Genomic DNA, 14,234 nt, shown 5'->3' with positions numbered 1-14,234 from the left:
CAAATTGCCACATCTCCACTGCAGTCATGAGGGAGATGAATGAGGCTGTAATGCCTAATGAACATATACATATTTCTTCCCCTTATCCACACAGCTGGTATTAATGTAGTTGCTTATTAGATCAAGGCAATGATATAATGTGGCAAGTAGTGGCAGTCTGAGCTTTTGCTGAGTCTCTGAAGCTGAGCACTTGATAGGAGATATTTTTGCATACTTCTGCTGAATAGAAATTTCAGTTGCCAAAATTCTGTCCATGTTTTTCTTCTTTTTGTTTTTTTTTTGTTTTCAAAATATTTGTTCAGTTACATGATGCCAGTAATGCATATGTTTAATTTATTCAGAGATTAGTCAGACGGTAGTGGGAATATCCAGCTCTGATTAGAACAGCATGTGATTTCCTGCATCCATCTCTGAACTGGGGCTATGATCTGTACTGCCCTCCCGAGGAATGCAGTTTGCATGCAATCCCATTCTGCAAGAAACTACGGGATTTTTTTATTATTATGCACAAGGAATTGCAACTGAAACTATAGGTGCAATGATGTCACTTGTAGAAGATCTCAGTGAGAGAGAATGACTCCTAGCGAGGCTGAATACTTGTAGCTGCTAGGACAATATCTGGTAGATGCATACATCCTTCCCAAACTGACTGTAGAAAGTGAGAAGTAAATTACATAATCAATGAGATTTTACTTTCCGAGTCATTTAGACCACTACCCACTAATGTGAGGTGTCTGCTTTTACTGATCAATTAGATTTAAAATGGATAACATTCTTACCTCAGGAGAGGGACCTGTTGTATTTGGGTACTAATATGAAAACATGAAATGGCATAGGCAGTATTTTCCCCAGGCACTTCATGTTTCTACTTCCATTTATATTGAATTGACATTGATTTTCTTGTTTTCTTACAAATATTTAAAAACAAATTTTCCAGAACTTGCCTACAAACCAAATGAACCAACTCAGTTTGGGCAACAGGTATATATATGTGTGTGTGTGTGTATAAATGAGCTGTTAGTCAACTATTTACATTTGAATGTAGGAAATCTTCAGAGACTGTGTGTTAAGCTCTTTCTGTTTAAGTCACTGTTATGCGTGTCCTGTGTTTTCTCCTGGTTACTATAAAAGTCTCAATGCAATTGTGGTTTCCAGAGCTACAGATCCATCAATTCCAGTTGTAATTATGTGTGAAATTACTTTGTCATTGGCTTTCTCCCTGCTTTTTCCTGAAGAGGGAGGGGAAAAAAAAAAAGCAACACAGATTCACAAAATCTTCATTTTACGTAATAGTCTTTTCTTTACTGACCCCAAATTATTTCATATCAGTTAAAAGTTCTCATTCCTTGGTTTCACGTGCATTTGTATGAGCTGCTTTAAATTGGCATTGTACTGATTATAGTACTGCTTAAATGATAGCTGATGATAAATATTATCCTTGCACAGACATAGGACATCATCATATGTCATGTCTGCAGACCTTTTTTTTTTTGCCTGCACAGCAGATTTTTGTGGCTGTGAGCCAGGAATTTTAATGAAAGAAAACATCAAAGATGCAGAAGAAATGAGAATATTAGTCAAGGAAGATACACAGTGATGCTCTCTGATAACCCCTGGTAATTGACATTAGAACTATGTGGGAGCAACTTAAATAAACATCTGGACACTGAGTTTAGACATTTCCAGTGACAAAACCCAGACAGATCTTCTGGACTTGCAATAATAAATATTTCAGCGCAGTCTACATGAATCAACTTAGAATTCTGTTTTCAATTATTCTAGTTTTATAAATATATCATAGTTAATTATTCAGGGATAGAATTTCTTTTGAAGATTAAGGAATTTGATGTTTGCTTCATTCACATAAAGTTCCATTTTTTATTTATACCAAATTTACTTCTGTTTGTACAAAAACAATAGGGCAAGCTTGCCAAAAGCCATTAAAGCAGAATGCAACTGAACTTTTCCTGGGGTAGAAGGGCCTTTTCTGGAAATCCTGACAGTGCACTGTAATTCATTCCAGCTATGGAAACCACTTAAATTGTGCTGAAAAGAAAATCATAAATAATAATTTTTAAAAGTTATTCTAAATACTTTTAAATATTTTTATTTTTTAATTTTTAATTTTTATTTATTTTTGATAATATAGCAGTGCTAAGAATGTGGTATCCCGTACAGACATTGAAGAAATGTTTATATGTACTGAAGTATTTAAAAGAGATAGCAATAAAACTACAGGACTGAGTGAAACACTGGTTACAGTCCAGATCTGATCCTGACATTACAACTGTGATGAGGGAATAGCTAGTAAATGCATGCTCAGTTCTTGTGCAATTTCTATATTCTTCAGCAAAGCTTCTAGGGTGGGCTATACTTGCAAAATCCCTTATTTTGGAAGGAATGAATCATGCCTCTGAGGTTGCAGATTTATTTACTCATTATGTTAAAATGACTACATTCATGTATTTTTTTTTCTTCTTATTTTGAGATGACCTCTATCTTTGTTGCCAGTGTCCCTGGACAAACTGAGGGATTCTTCACAAGGTGATTTAGGAATAATCTTCATTGCCACTTTCAGCTTAATTTATGCTTCCCCATAGCCCAGACTGTCAACATCAGCACATTCCCACAGTTTCCTACTTCGGCTGTCACTAGAAGGAGCACTAGTGTACAGTGGCTGCCAGCGTTGTTAAGCCACTGGTTGAGTTATGCTATACCAATAGGTTAAGAAGGTTTTAAGGAACAGCTATGTTAGCCTGACCTACATATTACCAACCTTTTCAGAGTTGGAATTGGTGGAATTGTGTGCGAGTACAATTTAGAAAGTCTCTTTGATGCTTACTGTTAAGATCAGTGTGTCCTGAGTCTCGCCTAGGGTTCATAGAGTTGTTCTGGTTAGAAGGGACCTCAGGAGTGCTGTCATCCAGTCTCTTGTGCCAAACAGGGTCAGCTGTGAGGCCACATGAAGTTTCTGAGAGCTTTAATCCAGTCTGGTATTGAAAACCTCCAAGGATGGAGACTACACAACCTTTATGGGCAACCTGTTCCCATGTGTGACTGGCCTCTGGGAAGAAAAGTTTTCATTATAACCACTTTGAATGAACATCTCCTGTTTCAGATTATGCCTATCTCTGTCTATTTGAGAACCTCCTTATAGGTACTGGAGGGTTGCTGTTAGATGCCCTCAGAGTTTCTCCCGCTCCAGGCTGAACAGGCACACTGCTGGCTTGTGCAGCTTGCTCTCTACCAAGACCCTCAGGGCCTTTTCAGCAGAATTGCTTTCCACCTTGTTGTCATTTCTTGGCAAATCATAGCCAAGCTATTAGGAAGCTGCAGGCTGACAAGTGTATTGTATAGACTCTGAGGGGGAATTTATTTAGTGCTGTTACAGCTCTTCCAGATCAATAAAATACATTTTCTGCTTTCATATTTTGGAAAAAAATGTAACATAGGCTGGTTATCCTGATATCCTGAGCCTATCTAAAATGTCCATGTTAATTAAAAAAAGGCAATTTGTGCTTTGTAGCCCTTTCTACATACCATAAAAATGATGGATAGGGAAGCACAGTGAAAGCTATAAATCAGCTTTGAGTCGGATAACCTAATAAGAGCATCTCTTCAGCAGTTTCACCTTTTGCTCGCTTACGTGTAACTTGGTAATTCATTTCCCCTAGTTATAACCTTGTATTTATTAGAATACCTCATTCGTTATTGCTAAACTATGTGCCAGAAATTTGTAGTGTTACAGTTCAGACAGTGTAATCTATTCGTTGTTACAGGAACACAGAGGAGGAAGACAAATTTTTCAGAGGTTTATTACTCAGGTGCATTTGAGGAAGACATGGAATAAAGCTGAATGGATGTAGCTAAGAAGAAAATATGGATTGTGACTATAAAGACAAAATTTTTGTAAAAGAGGAGTTATCTGTTGAATAATCTTCTATGGGAAGGTGATTGGCTCTCATCTGTGGGTCTTTAAAATGTACTGGACAAAGTTCTACTGATGGCAGAGAACAGTCCTGTGTGGACCAAGTAGAGGAGTAATCAGGTTGTGCTGTTTTTTTCTGTGCTGCTTCATGCCATAATTGCAGCATATTCTTCTCTTACAAGGCAGCCACTGTTTTCAATTCTATTATTCTATTGCTAATTAAAACATGACAGCCTGGTTTGGCAGCCTTAACTCTCATGGAATTTAATAGAAATTGCTCATCAGATCCTGAATCTGAAATACATTGACAGTTTTGGTTACCTCCTCCAGTTTTGTTTTCAGATCTTGCTGAAAGGATGGGGAAGTCTGGGTAATCTCCTTACTCATCAGCTGTGCCGTGTTCCAACATTAATTGCTTTTTCCCAATAATGAAAAATGCTCATAGAAAACAGTAATAAAATCCACTTCAAATTATTTGTAGCAGATGTAAGTTCTGTTTATGCATTCTTTTTGTGCTTTGTGTAAAGACAAAAGCATTCAGACTGCGTGTCTTGACCCCTCCCTTGACTCAAACTACCATGCAATAGAGAGGAAGTGAAGTGGATTTGTTCTTAGTGGCTGCTGAGACACTTAACATATGTAGAATCATAGAATCACTTACGTTGGTGTTATGTCATTTCTCTACTTGGGTATTTTTATTTTCTAAATGGTATATAAAGTTGTAGAGAACCAAAGATAACAAAGCTTTAAGTATATGCTTTATAAGCCAACTTTTGTACTTCTGTGGCATGCGCCTACACTATATGCTGAGAAAATAATTTTAAAAAGATGAAAAAATATTTTAATCAAGTATATATTTCATTACACAATAAAGCTACAATTTGGCATTTTGTTAGTAGCACTTTGTAAAAGAAAAAAAAATAAAAAAACAACCAACAAACCAAAGCTAGAGCACAAACAGCATATATTGTTATTAGGATATCAGAATCCTCCTGCAAAACAGAACACAGGTCAGATATATTAGCCAGACGTTCAGAGGAGCTCTGTTCTCTATCTTACCAGTAGCTGCTCAGGGTTATCAATTGTGTTTGGCTTTTGGCATAAAGGGAATTGGCAAAGCTTTTCAGATTTCACTCGTTATGACTGTTTTATGATTTATCACACTCATGTTCCACAGAAAAGGGGCTCTGCCTTTTGTTTTGTCCTAGAGAGAGATCAGACTGTTCTTCTACTGGTGATTTGAAGATCTGTGGGAGACTGTCACCCAAACTGCACATTTCCTACCTTTTAAAAACAGGGAGATGAGAGATAAAGTTTCATAGGCCTGGAGGGAGCAGCAGTTTGTGTTTCAGCCTGTGTCACATCTGTCAAACCTGTCTATGTGATCTGTAATTTTGTGCAACAGCTTAGGAGGCCAGAGCTCCAGAGAATGTAGTGTGCTTCCTCTTTTGAATGTCAGCATGTAAGAAAGAATAGCACCAAAATATTTGGGGGCTCTATGATGCAATGATGCAGGGATCAGTATGAAAGCCTAGAACACCTTTTCCAGTCATGTTAGGAAGGGGAGCATGACACTCATCCTTAAACCTAGGTTACAATTAATCTTATGTTCCCTGCTAAATTGATATCTAAATAAATAGCTTTGCCACTGGGACTAGAGGAGATGTGAGAGTCAGATTACACTTTATCATGGAATTTGATATGAAATCCGTACTTTGTTGCTTGGACAGTGAGATGGATGTTTGTGGTAGTAATATAAGATGATGTTTGTAGGAGTGGTATATGTCACGGGGCTGCCCTGGATCATATGACATTTAAATACATTACACATGGGCTTTGATCAAGGACCACCTGGCCATGTCTGGCCAGTAGAGAACCAGGACACTCTCTGAAAGACAAACTCTCCACTTTACAGCCCGTCACTGCAAGAAATGTTTTCTTGAGTTATGGTTTCACTATCAGTAATACTGTGTAATACTGGATCACCAACTAGTACTAACTCAACCAGGATACCACATGGATGCACAGTTTATTCCTATTTAGCCAGAGCAGACTGTTGGTTATGCTGCCTCTATGTTTTTATGCCAGCTGCGTAAGGACAGGCTATACTCAATATGGCACAGAGCTCTCCAGGACAGAGGTAGTTTTTCAGAGCAGCTGGAACAAATATGAACCTCATGGGGTCAATTTGAACCAGTGTAGCATTTTTTTTTTCACATATGCAATAGTGTGTCTTTGTGGTACAGACTAGGTGCTTAAAACCAGGCTTGCTGTCAGACTGAGCTGTGACTTTAGTAAAATCCCAATTTGTGCTTTTGTCTGGAGAGTTGATGACTCCCTGGGATTATCCACTGCAGAGCTATGTCGTGCATGATTTTTTGTGGCTTTGTCATAATTCATTGGTTCAAGGCTGCCATAATAATTTTAAACGCTAAGGTAGAGAGAAAACACTATATATATATATATATAATTTTATTTTATTTTATTTTTTATTCCCTCAAAATGGCCTTGTTTGGAACTTGCTGTAGGGCTTGAAAATTGTAACTCTTTGTTTTCGTAATTAGCTGGTGTGCTCCTGGTGTAGTGCCATTAGAGACACCGACACGGCACCAGGCAGCACCACAGCAAGCTGGCTGGCGTGTCAGGGCACTGGAGGCAATATAGTTTCATTAGCACCAAGCTCTGCTTGGGTTAATGAGGCCATGCTAATGAATTACATTGTTCTAGGTAACTGTACTCTCATGTCAGTAGAATAAGCACCTAAGATTTTGAATTTTGAATATTGTTTAAAAGGGTTTTAAAATGTTGTTTAGTGTTTTTACTGGAAAAATATAGGTGTATGTGGCCCCTGATACTGCTTCTGTTTCCATTGCTCGAAGAATACAACTGGCCTGTTTGCAATTTCTGGGTAGCAGCTTAAAACCAGCATAAAAACGCTTTTGAGGATTTATAATGCCTGTTAAGCTAGGCTATCTGGCATAATCATGTAATTAAATATAAATTCTTTCAAGATACTTAGTTAAATATCAGGCCTCTTTAGGGAGTTTAAAAAGAAGGAAAATGCAGAAGGGGAGTAACTGCCCATGAGTCACCCCTGAGGGGGAAAATCCAGGCCCCGAGTTCCAGCCCAGGGATTTCTCGCAGGGTTCGTGAGGGGACAGAAAAACTTGGGGTGACAGAAGTCAGGCCTGTGGCCAAGGCGTGACACAGGCCTTGGGGAGCTCGGGCAGATGGGAGCTGCCAGGTGAGACTCACGGCCCTGTGAGGCACGCTGAGGAGATGGGCCCTGTGGGGCCTGGCGCCATGAGGTGTGAGGAGCACAGGCCTATGAGGCGCCCTGTGGGGCCCTGTGGCCGTGGCGGCTGCATGGCAGGGCAGGACACCATGGCCTCCCATGAGCCCAGAGAAAAGCTCAGTGAGAGCTGAGGAAAAACTTTAAATGGGCCATAGCCTGAAGATATTATACTCTCCCTGGCTGACAGCCTCATTCTGGAGATCAGCCAGGGAGGACGAGAACGGGGCCCTTGGGTTCCGAAGATATTAACAAAATAAATAACCCCGACCGCAGCACCCCCTTCCACTCCCGTCAGCACATTCCACGGAGGAGCCCGGAGCACCCTTCCTCTCCCGCTGCCTCCTGAGGTAAATCAGACACACCACGTCTGCTTCGTATTATTAGAAAAGGGAAATGAAAAAAAACAATGTAAACACTCTTACGATTGCTGCGGAAACTGGATATAACCAGGTTATTCAAAGGGAAAAAATTCAGCCATCCATATATGCCAAGTTTGCCTTCACATCTGTTAATTGTAAGGGGGTGATTTTAAAACAAGAGCAGTCATGGTTTAGGGCCTAGTTCAGCAAAGAGCTGGCCTCTGGCAGGGCTGCAGCAGCAGAGCTGATGCTTGGCATGCTGCGTCCTAAGAAGCTGTGGGGCACCCTAGTCCGGCCTCAGCCAAGAAATTATTACTGTTGTAGTTGTTGGTATTGTGGTGGTGTTATCCTATTGGCATTAAATGGTAAGAGGAAATGAGCAGTGCTTTAAAATCTTTAAAGAACAGAAAATATTACTATTGTTCCTATTATGACATTGTGATTGGATTGTGTTACTATGTTATCACATTACAATTATATATATCATCCATAACATCACACATCTAAGTTCAATGCAGTTATTTTAACATCAAATAGCTGGTCTTTTCCTTCTTAAAATATTTATTTTAGTTTAGTATACCCACAAGTTTAAGCTTAAAATCAAGACGAGTCTTGTTTGGCTCAGCTTACTCAAGTAAATGAGAGTTTTAGAGAGCCATCATCTTCTTTTTACTGAAATGCTGATTTCAGTAAAGAAATAAATATCAAAATTGTTAGCTCAAAACTGCTATGTTCAAGTTTCTTATTTGTTGTCTTTAAATAATATCATCCCATGAGAAACACAATGTTGTAATTGACCATTATTATATTGTGAGCTTTACAATATTATTTTTTTTGACTTTTTTTTGGTGTGTGTTTTCTTTTTAATAGTCTACCCCCTGAATCTGTTCTATGTGAAAATTTTGGCTTCGTTTGTGTAAGGTGATGTTTTTGTGCCTGAAATCCAAAACCATCTGTTCTAGAGGTAAAATCTTTTCTTATCTGTCAATTAAAAAGAATCCAATGCTTCAGATGGAGAAAAAAATAATCTGCCAATCCCCATGATTTTCTGTTTGGAAGGTAGTTTAGCTTTTACTGTTTGGAATTGTCAATAATGAATATAGCTAGAGCAGAAGATGAAAACATGTTCTGTTCCTGCTCAAATAAACTCTCAAGATATTTAGGTTTTCTAAGTGGTCTTATAATTGTAGACAATAAACTCTTTTTATGTCATGATTGTGTAGATGTTTTTTCTAGTAGGAGCCTTTTTTATAAACTTCTTTTGTGAGTAGAATAAGAAATAAAATGTAAATAAATGAATACTCAATAACTGGAAAACTGTTCACATTTTCTCTGGAACAGAACATGGCAGTTTAAATAAGAAACTATGAACAATAGTCTTTAATATATTATTGAACTGTTAATGCTCTACATTTTAATATACAAGGCCATTATCAAATTATGTCACAATCCTCCTTTTTAACATCTTTAAATATACGTATTTTGTAAGTAAGTTTACATACATTTTAGGCATTTGGAAACATTTGAGCAAAATGCATTAATTTCATCTTTCGTGAGCTTTTGTACATCTTGCCTTGCAGAGTACTTGGGGAGCATGAGTATTTTCATAGATATCTGTGACATCTGTTCTTAATATTCTAACATCTTTCTTCCTTGTACATTTGATAGACAACATGCTTTTGGCAGTCTCTGTTATTAGAATTGCCAAAATGTTGATATTAATCTGAGTGTCTTGGTTTTCAATGAGTGCAAGCCAGAATGAGCCTTTTCAGAGACTCATCTTTGGAACCAAGTTATTTCTAGAAAGCCAAATGTTTCAACATTCTTTTTAGGTAATCAGAAATAGGTTTATAATAGAATAAGGAAATGATTTCTGTTCAGGAACAGTTGTTAAAATATATCTGCTCCTTCTTCTCTATTTCTGATCCATGTATTTTTAAATATAACACTATGTTAGAACTTTGTCCAAGTGCCAGGCTGGGGGATTTTGCTTTGCTAGATACTTAACCCTCCTAAATGCCCATTTAATGTGGATTGATATGAGTGTACAAATGGCATTTAATTAAGAGATTTTCAGAGACCTATATGTTACAGTGTTGAGTGCTGTGCTGTGCTGTTTTTAGATGTCTGACCACAGAGTGAAAGGCACAGCCTTAAGCTAAGCACCAGGGCTTCTTATATAATGTGTGAGAAGTCCCATCTGAAAGAGCAAGCAAAGTCCAGATTTCACCAGAAAACAAAAAGGCAGTCAGTATGGAAGCACATCCAAGTACTCTGGATTTTCAGTCTGGTTTCTGACAGGAGAAAAGGTTCATAGGTTATGTTGTCAGAAGTTACGTGACTCATGTCTCTAAAATCATAAATCTTACTTTACGGTTATATCCATTTCAGAAACTGCAGAAACAAATGTGAAAAACCCATGCAGACACTGAAATCCCGTCCTTGTCAAGGTAAGAGGGGAATTTCATAAAGACTTAATCACAAACCAAAACTTGTAATATGATATTTAATTTTGACTGTGAATATTTATATTATTGCAAAAAGCAAATTAATTAAGCTCGTTTATTGATAATGTTGCCCTATGTTACAAATATTTATTGGCCAAATTAGTTTTTATTTATAATCCTGTAAATTCAGTGTAACTTCAGTGGTGAGAAATTTGCCCAGAAGTAGAAAAACACAAATCCACTCATAATCATTATCACCCTGACTCATTCCCACTCTATTAGAATTTTATATTTCATTTCTTTTTTTTTTTAATTTCACTGTCATAATTCATTTCTGCTATAACCAAAACTGAGATACACAGACCTATCCTGTTAACTTTGTTAGAATGAAATCTCTACATGAGATCTGTAGTAATGGTTATTGTTCTGTGATTATAAGGATGGCTATGGATTCTTCTTTGTTCAGCATGGTGAAAGAATATGCTTTTTAATGCATGAAATACAAACACAATGTTTTCCTGAACTGCCTGAAAAATGTGACTGCTTTATGTTGTCATGATACCAGATACACAGATTGGAATGCATCTCAGAATTGTTATTTTGATTTTCATTCACTTAGTGGTGCTATTTTTATTCCTGCCATAGCTTAGCTAAATTATCAGTTTCCTATGGGAAACAAATGATGTGTAAATGTTCAATATCACTTGTGCAGTATGGTTTCTCCAGTCCAGTATTTTGCCCTGAGTAGATTTTTGTCTTCAGCTGCCACAATTTGAGGGCTTTATGTGCAGTGAGAATGAACTAGATGTGTCCTGATGAACCTGATGCTGTATGTCAGTCTAGACATTCTGACTTTTGGAACAAGTCTGCAGCATTTATGTAAGGGATACATCTATTTCCTGAATATCCCTGATATTTCCTCTTAAACATTACGTATAGCATCTCAGTTGACTCACCTTAAATGAAGCAACTAAGTATTGATACAAGATTAAAAGTAAATTTGCAAGCATGCATAAAAAACAGCTGAAAAGCAAAATGGCAAACAAAAAATAAGGGCCAAATCTCCTCCCTTCATCCCTTTGCTAAAGTGTGCAATTTTGCTTTCTCTCAGTAGATGTCAGCAACACTACAAACTTGCCCAGTTTAAGAGTCCTTCTGTTTACAATTTTAATTAGTTTTCCTATTTCAGTTTTACAAAAGAATAGCTTATCCAAACCAATGGAATCTATTGGCCTCTGAAACTGGATTAGAGACTGCTATTCAGCATCTTAGAATAATATATCTCAGTGATGCAGAACTCATACAGAACTTAGTAGAAAGGGCTTATTGCTACATTTTTAGAATTTTCTGAACATTTACCTCACATTTGCCCTGCAGGCGAATGTAAAGTAATATAAGATGTCTAATATTTTGCTTCTTTCTGTGAAGTAAATCAAAACCGTGGGAATGTTTTCATATAATTTGATTTACTCCTGTCTCCTATAATACATCTTCAACTCTGTTCAGTTAACTAACTCTCTGCCTGCTACAAGAAAGGGACACAATCATACTGTGACTGCAATGGCAAGTGTTCTGTTGGCTCTGCTGGGAATTGTGTCAGTCCCAGAGGAGTTCACAACCACAAAGGAAGGATGTGGAAGGAAGTTTCTTAACAGAATTGTGTGTGTGTGTGTGTCAGGGAGAAAAATGGTTGTTTATTTCTGTGTGTAAGGAGCATTCATTTTGCTTCACATTATAATATAAGCATAAATATTTCAAAATCATCATGTGCATGAAGTGAGGACCAGAGAGTAAACATTCCAGTGTTTATTTGGTTAAACATGAAGAAATTTCATTATCTTCTGATTCTCACAGGAGGGTCTTTTCCTTCATCTGATCTCCAGCAAGGAATCTTTAATTTTTTGTAGCAGATTAGGTACTTGTGAAATGTAGCAGATTTTCACTTGTGGAAGTTAAGATCATACACTCAGAAACAGAAAGCAGCAGTGAGCACCTCTTCACTTGTCTGTCACCATCTCATTGGTGAGAGCACCAGAATGAGCAGCACTAAGGATCAGAGGCCTGGTCAGCCACAGGCAGCACCGGAGATATTTTGTGTTGTATTCACTTGCCTGTAGGTAAATGGGTTGTGACTGTTCTAATTCAGTTGCAGTGTGCCTACATCCAGTAACGAGCGAGAGCTGGGCAACTCCAGAGCCAAATTCTCTAATCTGAGATACAGCCACAACAAAAATTTTGGGGGGTAATCAAGTGGAGTAATTATATGGAGTAACTTCTAGCTAGGGGAGATACAGAGCTGTGCTCCCCAACCTGTGTTGGCCTGTGGACAACAGCGCTTAGCAAGTATCATGCTCCTGGCAACATCGCATTTGGCTTTCCATGTCCTTCTCAGAACACTTCCCTTTCCTGTGTCACAAGCAACATTGCGTTGTGTTACCTTCAAGCCGTAGGTTGGGAGCCACTGTGTCATAGTATTCCCTTTGCGTGTTCCCCCAAATTCTCTCTTTTCCCATTATCTGTCCCTTTTGGTGTCCTCTCCTTCACGGTGTCTTCTCTTGTCTTTCTGTCCTTTGTTCCTATGCTTATCAAATGGTTTTTGATCCTTTCCTGCTTATTGATTCACCCAATCAATATCAATCCTTTTCTCAGCTGCACTTTTCTCATAACCCTACAGGAGTGGGTTCAGAGATGCTCTCTGACAAGCATGTGCTGCCAAAGAAATAATTACCAGTTTTAGGGATTGGTCCAAAATACAGGGGAGCCAGTGGAGTTTGGCTCCCCAACATGGGCCCATTGATGTCTGGGTCTCAGCCTGGGTAGGTGAAGAAGACGAGGAATAGCAGTTTGCCAAACTGAGCATGGGGTATGTGGCTCCAGGGTGATGAGGCAGCAGAAGCATGGAGCGAATTTTTCTTAGAGGCATCTGTTAGCATCCATTTGGGAACTAAACTAAATGGCCCCAGTGTAATCCTGTTGTGCTGCCTCCTCCATTGTTCTGTGTTCTTTTCTTACTTGCATAGCCAGCAGGAGAAAGCTGGTGGCTTTGGTGCTCTCTCTGACTCCTCCTTTGGCTCTTCCTGAATAGATTTGTTTCTGCCACAGTTTTTCAGCAGTTGAGTGAGTCTGTTTGTTAGTTGTTGACTCGCTCTGCAGGGTACGAAATAGGGAATGCTGAATCTGCTGTGCTTTGCAGAATTTTGGATTTGGAGGTGTAGTCTTTACCACTTCACCTCAGACTGAAACTGAAAGGAAATGGAAAGATCGTTATCTACTGTCTGCATGAAAGTGTTGGGGAAAATGTCATCCAAGCTCTCTCTGGGTTTACATGCATTTCTACTAAAGTTCTGAACTTACATCTGAGATATCAGAGGGTCATGAGCTAAACATACTTGTGCATGAAAATTAGAGTTGCCTGTATGTAACAGGCATTGAAATAAATGTGCAAACCAGTAATATGAGTTAGCTCAGGGTTTAAAAGAAGACTCAAGCATTTCAGCATCAGAGTGACAAGAAATATTCTGTCTTCAGGGCTGTGCATCATGACAGAAACAGAAGTACTGGAACAGTGTGGTGCTGAACACACAACATTAGGTTTTATTGTCTTCAATGTAAAAGCTGAGTGTTTCCAAGTTCATGTGTAACACAGCATGAAAGAAGAGATGTTTAACTTAGTTTAGCATTGTGCTTGTGGCAACCTTTTCAAGTTATGATTACTGTACTCATAGATTGGTTTAGCTGGAAAGAGAGGTGGTGGCAGGTCTGAGTTTTCCTTTAAATACGATTTCACTGGAAGGGCTGGCATAAGGTTTTATTAATACTAACAATTGAGAATAACTTCAAAGCAAGGTTTAGCTATTACACAGTTGCATAACTAAATATGAAAATTAAGACCATGAGTCTTTCTGCATGTGCAGTATTTCCTGAATCAGATTTTCAGGCCTTATGTACATCAACAATAATGGACCAATCTAGCCAAAATTTGCTTCCACAGCTGCTGGCCTTAGGAAGTTTCCTGGGCCTCCTGTGTTCTGCAGCTGTGGAGGCTATTCCCTGCTCTGAACGAAAGAATCTCCCCTCTCCTGTGACTGCAAATGCTGAATGAGACATCCTGTAACACCCTGTGCAGAGGGGTAGAACTGACAACTTAAGGTCACCCTTGGCATTTTAGTCTTTGTAGATAATGACAGATGGTGCATAACCATGAG

The sequence above is a fragment of the Anser cygnoides genome, chromosome 11 (assembly GCF_040182565.1).
Source record: "Anser cygnoides isolate HZ-2024a breed goose chromosome 11, Taihu_goose_T2T_genome, whole genome shotgun sequence".
Taxonomy (NCBI): domain Eukaryota; kingdom Metazoa; phylum Chordata; class Aves; order Anseriformes; family Anatidae; genus Anser; species Anser cygnoides.
Note: the sequence above shows the minus strand (reverse complement) of the source record.